This window comes from Pipistrellus hanaki (genome assembly GCF_964339955.1).
Source record: "Pipistrellus hanaki genome assembly, chromosome: 3".
In the NCBI taxonomy this organism is placed as follows: Eukaryota; Metazoa; Chordata; class Mammalia; order Chiroptera; family Vespertilionidae; genus Pipistrellus; species Pipistrellus hanaki.
Window position 1 is genome coordinate 141,061,732 of NC_140505.1, and position 7,998 is coordinate 141,069,729.

The window sequence follows — 7,998 nt, forward strand, 5'->3', positions numbered from 1 at the left end:
AGGAGGGAGCAGCGCGCCACAAGCCCAGCCTAGGCCCCTCCTCTTCGCTGCTGCCCCGCCCAATGAGGGAGGGAGGAAGGGGGGACTTGCAGAAGAAAGGCGGCCAGGTAATCCAATGGTAAGACTCGCTTGCTCTCTAAGGCGTGTAAGACAAAGTTGCGTGCCCCGCGTCCGCCCTAAAAGGCCGCCTCCTCAGTTTCAAAAGCCAATGAGAGACGCAGGAAGTGAAAATGGGCGGGAATTATACATGATAGGCTTGGAAAGAAACCAGTCAACTGCCAGGCGGGCTCCTTGCGCGGTAGGGATTGGGAGAGCTTTGACCGGAATGACAAAACAGCGACCAACCAAAACCCTGGACGTGCCTGAGCAAAGTCCTGGAGGGCGGAGGCTAAAAAGTAGACAGGAATGGGATAGGATGAAGCTGCTGGAGACCAATTAAGAATCAGGCGGGCATCCAGGAAAGTTATGATTGGATTAACGCTGAAAAAAGACAAGATAAGACGCAAATTGACGGAACTAAAAGCCAATTAAATGCCGAGTGAACTCCGAGGGCGGCAGCTTACAGTAAGCAGAGGAGAATTGGCGTCTCCGTCAGTCACTGAGTCCAATGAGGAAGCGAAGAAAGCTAGGGCACCGCCTCCATTTTGGCCAATGGGCGTTGCTAAGACTGCCTGTTGCGGGGGTGGGAACAGGGCTGTGCCAGTGGGAGTCCGTCGCCATTTTGGCCCTTTTCAGGGGACGTCTTTACAATCACTAGGCGGTGTCTCCAACGGCTCAGCTAGTGTCCGGGCCAAGAAGCTCGAGGCGCAGTTGTCACTCGCCGCAGGGCGCGTTTGAATCTCCCTTAAAGGACCCTTAAAAAGTACTTCTCAAACCTTACTGCTCCCGGGCGGCCGAGAGGCGGGCGGATGCCTCTGAACGTGGGTGGAAACCCTGACGCGCGGCGTGGGCGCGCACACCGTCAGCCAATACTGAGCCGACCCATTAGCGAGGTCTTTATGAGACTCTAGCAAAAGCCATTTTTTTAAAAATTAAGTTTCTCTAAAGATGTAGACCATGTAACGTGTACCGAGTTAACTTTTCCGAGCTTGTTTTAAAGCGGGGAGATGGGGGTGGGGGGATCTTTTCTGCCAAAGGCTGTTTGGATATTCGTAACATTCAAGGGCCATACAAGATTATCAATTTAAAAATAAAAATTAGCCTCCTATATTTTGGTCAAACATTCCATTAACTCACCCCTAATGCCTTGGCAGAGCCAAACCAAATGATTTGGGGGGCCTTATAAGAGCTCCTTACCCCCCACCCCGCCACACACAATTTTAAATACCTTTTGTGCATAAAATAAGATAACAAGAGTTCCTGCTTTTTGTAACTACAAAGATTAAAGGTTTTCCCCCAGGCACCTGAATTTCTGTCCTCCCGTTCTGCCTCTCCTTTATCCTAGTTTTGGTGGAGGCGGCCTGGGTGACTTGTCAATGATATGCTGAGGTCATTTTCTTTAGTCCTTGAATATTATGTGTCACTTTATTATCTACAATTTCAAGACTTTATGATAGATTGTCATGTTTTAAAGTATGGATTCCCCTAAAACTGACCTTTGCTGCTTTGGGCAGAGGCTGAAGAAGGTGAAGTGATTGTGGAATGTTAGGTGCCTAGGTCATGAAGGTGTTTTTTAATTCCTTATGTCATCTTCATTAGGAAGATATTAGTAAGTATTAGAGATGTTATGTATTTTACAAGTGAAATTAAGGCTGGGAAGTAACTTGACCAAGGCCGCAAAGCTAATGAGTTGTTCCAGATTCCAACCCAGAATAGATCCATAAAAACTCTCCCATTAATTCTTTAGTGAATAAAGCAATGCTTTGTGTAACCATTTATAAAAATGGGCTTAATTGGGGGTGGGAGCAGGGTGGCTGCAGGTAGGGGAAATTTGTACTTTCAACAATAAAGATAATTATAAAAAATAAAAGCTACGTGAATTATTTAAAAAATGGGCTTAATTTAAAAAAAAATTTTGTTGTTTCCTGCTTCTTTCCCTCCATCTTCCCCTCCTCTGGCTTCTTCCTCCTAACTCAGGGAAGTCCTTCTCCATGGCCTCCCAGAAGGGGTCTGAGCCTTTATTGTTTATTTTTAATGTTTTTTTTGTTTGTTTGTTTTTGTTTTTGCTATTACCTTCTAGCTACTGGGGGGTGAGGGGAACCTGCCCATAATTCAAATGGCATCATCCTCTTATATAGCTTTATTATAAAACATCACATTACATTAATATTAGCAGCATTGCTCTCTAGATCAAAGCTTCTCAAAATATAGTGTCAGACAGTATCAGAATCCTGTGGACTGCTATCTGGACTCCTAGACCCCACCTCATACCTAATAAATCTAATTATCTGGGGTGGGGCTTGAAAGTATGCATTTTTAAGTAGCTCTTTCAAAGTGATTAGTCCCAGAGACAGTTTTAAGAAACACTAAGGGAGGAACCTGGAGAGAAGAAACTTCCAGAAGGGAAGAAACTTCCCAGAGGGAAGAAACTGCATTACTCATCTTTGTAAACCAAGCTCGGGATTCTAACAGCTGTTTAATGCATTGAGCAAAAGACCACACCTAAACTTGGGGGCAGGGTGGGGGTGGAGGGTGGGAGGGTGTGTACTGTCTAACCTTGTGGAGCAGTTCTGTCTAACCTATCTCCTCTTACTTAATCCTTTCAACCAATTTAGAAAACTGCCATCCCTTTTACAGATGAGAAAACTAAGGCTCAAATTTTTAAATTATAACAGTCTGTTTCATTCCGAATCATGTGGGGTTTTTTTTTTTCTCCATAGTTCTAAGCTATTCTATGCTGAAATGGTAACTCGGATTTTATTTTATTCCACATAGTAGCTTAGATTTCGACTCAGGAATTCAAGAGCCATCATCTTTTTCATAATACTCTCTCTTTGCTTCTCTAGGACAAGACAGAATTCAGAACCTGGCCAGTGAAGGATGTCCTCAACATATGCTTCTTGATGGTCCCCAAAAGCAAGTGGACATGATCCATCTTGTCTATTTCACCTGTGAAAACCTGAACAAATTTTCTTTAGACTAAACACAAAATACAAAACCCAAAATGAATAAACTTATTTCAAGACCTCTTAAATTACTTAAATAACTTTTACAGACTGTGTTTAAAAAGCACCGTGAGAAAAACAAAGTTGGAGGAATCACAATACCGGATTTCAAGTTATACCACAAAGCCACCATAATCAAAACAGCCTGGTACTGGCACAAGAGCAGTCATATAGACAAATGAAACAGAACAGAAAACCCAGGAGTTGACCCAAGCCATTATGCTCAATATTTGACAAAAGAGGCAAGAGCATACAATGGAGTCAGGACAGTCTCTTCAATACATGGTGTTGGGAAAATTGGACAGATACATGTAAATAAAAATAAAACAAGGCCACCAACTTATACACAAAATGGACAAAAGACTTAAATGTAAATCATGAAACCATAAAAACTCTAGAAGAAATCATAGGAAGCAAAATCTCAGACATTTCTCACAGCAATATGTTTATAGATACATCTCCTAAGACAAAGGAAACTAAGGAAAAATAAATAAATGGGACTACATCAAAATGAAAAGCTTCTGCACAGCAAAATAAACCACTAACAAAAGGAGAACCCAGTGTATGGAAGGACATATTTGGCAATGATACATCTCATAAAGAGTTAAAATCCAAGTGCTCACTTTGGCAGCACATATACTAAAACAAGACAGAGAAAATTAGCATGGCCCTGCGCAAGGATGACACAAAAATTCATGAAGCATTCCATATTAAAAAAAAAAAAAAAAAAGACAATATACAAAATATGTAAGGAACTCATTTAACAAAAGGAAGACACACTATCCAATTAAAAAATGGGCAGCCAAAACCGGTTTGGCTCAGTGGTAGAGCATCGGCCTGCGGACTGAAAAGTCCCAGGTTCGATTCCGGTCAAGGGCATGTACCTTGGTTACGGGCATATCCCCAGTAGGGGGTGTGCAAAAGGCAGCTGATCGATGACTCTCTCTCATCGATGTTTCTAGCTCTCTATCTCTGTCCCTTCCTCTCTGTAAAAAATCAATAAAATATATATATTTTTAAATGGGCAAAGGATCTAAATAGACACTTCTCCAAAGAGGACAGACAGATGGCCAAGAGACATATGAAAAAATGTTCAATTCACTAATCAGAGATGCAAATCAAAATGACAATGAGGTACCATACTGTCAGAATGGTTACCATCAACAAATCAACAAATGGCAAGTGCTGGTGAAGATGTGGAGAGAAGGGAACCCTTGTGCACTGCTGGTAGGAATACAGACTGGTGCAACCATTATTGAAAACAGTATGTCCTTTCTTCAAAAAATTGAATATGGAACTGCCATTTGACCCAGTGATCCCACTTCTAGGAATATAGCCTAAGAAACCCGAAGCACCAATCAGAAAGAATGTGTGCACCCCTATGTGCATAGCAGCACAACTTATAATAGCTAAGATCTGTAAACAGCCCAAGTGCCAATCAATAGATGAATGGATAAAAAGCTGAGGTACATTTATACCATGGAATACTATGCAGCAGTAAAAAAGTAGAAGCCCTAGCCAATTTTGCTCAGTGGATAGAGCGTCGGCCTGTGGACTGAAGGGTCCCAGGTTTCGACTCTGGTCAAAGGCACATGCCCAGGTTGCAGGCTCAATCCCCAGTAGGGAATGTGCAAGAGGCAGCCGATCAATGATTCTCTCTCATTATTGATATTTCTCTCTCTCTTCCTCTCCCTTCCTCTCTGAAATCAATAAAAATATTTTAAAAATAAAAAAGAAGAAGAATATATTAATCTTTGAGAGCATGGAGGGACTTGGAGAGTATCATCCTAAGTGAAATAAGTCAGTCAGAAAAAGATAAGTATCACATGATTGCACTCATATGTGGAATCTAAGTAACAAACAGATGAACGGAGTGGATCCAGAGACGTGGAAGCATGAAACAGAGTGCAGAATCTCAGAGGAAAGGCGGGAGAGGGTTGGTGGGAGGAAGATAACCAAAGACCTTGTATGCATATATGCATAATCCATGGACACAGACAATAGGGTGCTGAAGGCTGGGGTGGGGTGGGGTAGGGATCAATGGGGGAAGGGGGGGAAATAGGTGACATATCTAATACTTTTAACAATAATTATTTTTAAAAAGCAATGTGGCCTGGCCAGTGTGGTTCAGTGGTTGAGCATCACTCCATGAACCAAGAGGTCACCAGCTGATTTCATATCAGGGCACATGCCTAGCTTAAAGGCTCGATTCCCAGTGAGGGGTGTGCAGGAGGCAGCCAATCTGTTTCTCTCTCATTGATGTTTCCCTATCTCTTTCCCTTCCTCTCCCTCTAAAAATAAAACATTTTTTAAAAGTCAACGTGGAGCCGAAACCGGTTTGGCTCAGTGGATAGAGTTTTCCCCAAACACATGCTTTCTTGGGTCTCCAAAGACCAGAATCATAGTTCACTCAGCTTGTTCTTCTGGGCTCCTAAAATTTTAATCTTATTTTTTATAAGAACAATTTCTATGAAGTCTTTCTGACCTCCCCCATGAATCAAATACTCTGTCCACTGTCTTCTTTGTATATACCTCCATTAGAGGTATATAAACATCTTCAAGTAGACAAAGCAATCTGAAAACCCAGATGATGCCTTTTCACTTTGTATCCTCAAAGCCTGGCATGTAGTTGACCGAGGAAGAGGAAGATGTAGTTCCTGAACATCCTATACAGGTCTCCAGATATTGCAATGCTGAGGATTGATTTCAGCCTTCAGTTGGTTGCCTTTTGCAAGTTAAATCAAGGGGATGTTCATGGTGAACACCAACGTGCCTGACAGCTCCTCTCTTTGCTCACCCAGTAGCGGTGCAGGCCACTGCCATGCCCGCCAAGTACATCATGGTGCATGTGATTCCAGACCAGCACTTTCCCTGTACAAGTGAGCCATGTGTAGTCTGCGGCCTGCACAGCATGGGCAAGATTGGTGGCGTGCAGAACAGAACCATTCCAACAGCCAGCTGCTGTGCGACCTGCTGGCCTAGAGCCCAGATATAAAATACTGAGACAAGAACAGCTCCACTTTCCCTGAGGGCCACACCAACCCAACCCACCTCAGCAGACCCTGCAGCCCTCCACGTTTCCCCACCCTGCTTCCAGGGACCCCCAGCTCCTGCTCCAGAGAAATAAATGGTTTAGAGATTAATAATAATAATAATAATGATAATAATAAATCATTCTTCCTGGTTTTGAAAACACTCTTAGCTTTCATCAACTTCCCACATAGCAATCTGGTAACTGGGAAGAGTTTACAAATTATAATACTGATAATTCAAAAAATGAAATACAGATGATTCAAAATCTTTTTATACCATCTTTGTAACATTCCCTCTCAGTAAGCTTTCAGTAAGCTTTCAACTATAGCTAAGTGCAAAATTGACTAACATTTCTTTTACTTGTTCTGGCTACTCTAGAAAGGAGCTGCTGAAACCGGTTTGGCTCAGTGGATGGAGTGTCGGTCTGCGGACTGAAAGGTCCCAGGTTCAATTCCAGTCAAGGGCATGTACATTGGTTGTGGGCACATCCCCAGGAAGGGGTGTGCAAGAGGCAGCTGGTCGATGTTTCTAACTCTCTATCCCTCTCCCTTCCGCTCTGTAAAAAATCAATAAAATATAAAAAATAATTTTTTTAAATAAAAAAAATTTTTAAAAAGAGTTTGGAACTCTTTGGATAAAAAATGTTTTAGAATAAAGGCGCTTAGGGGAAAAAAGCAAGAGCCGCTGACAAGTTAAGTTCTAACAGCCTAAACAGATAATGTTCTAAACCTTTATTCTAACTCTCAAAACAAGAAAACAAGGTGTTTATGTTTTTATTGATTTTATTTTTTTAAATATATTTTTATTGATTTCATTTTTTAAAATATACTTTTATTAACTTCAGAGAGCGAGAGAAAGATAGAAACATCAATGATGAGAGAGAATCATTGATCAGCTACCTTCTGCACACACCCAACTGGGATCCAGCTCTTATCTTGGGCATGAGCCCTGACTGGGAATTGAACCTTGACCTCCTAGTTCATGAGTCGACGCTCAACCACTAAGCGATCATGGCTGGCAAGCCTGGGTTTTTCACACATGCAGTCTAAAGTGACTTCCCCATGCTATGGTGTCTAGAAGCTTGATGGATCATCATACACATTCCTGTCTTTTTAGGGCTCTGGAAAGACAAGAAACAACAAAACTATAACAAATCAGATTTCTTTCTGTTTGGGAAGCCCAGAACCTGGTGATGAGAAATTGGGGACTATTCTTATTCTCCTTATTTTTATTATCATTATTTTAAATGACTCATTCTGTATCTACGTTATGTCTTTGTTTCCTTATCTGAGAAGCACTGCCTTAACCTTACTTTTTACTAGGAAGGCCTTTGTTCAGTGTGGAACAAATATCCAAACAACCAGTCTGTGGATCTGGAGGTTTTCTGGAGAAGGAAAGTCTGAGGGGGAAAAATGCGTTTTTATCTTAAGAGTTTGGAGGCATGGTCAAGAATACATTTTAGTTATTGTTGGAACTGAACTCTGGCCCAACCTTCTAGAATACTTTCTTTTTTGAAGAGGGCTCTAAAAAGACAGGCCTGGCCAAAACCGGTTTGGCTCAATGGATAGAGCGTCGGCTTGGGGACTGAAGGGCCCCGGGTTCGATTCCGGTCAAGGGCATGTGCCTTGGTTGCGGGCATATCCCCAGTGCGGGGTGTGCAAGAGGCAGCTGTTCGATGACTCTCTCTCATCGATGTTTCTAGCTCTCTATTTCTCTCCCTTCCTCTCTGAACAAAATCAATAAAATATATTTTAAAAAAATAAAATAAAAAGACAGGCCTGACTGTGCACCCAGCTCATGGTCTCTGGAGCTTGAAGATCCTTTGGCAAATAAAAGCAGAGGTGATTTGAGCCATGGTGGG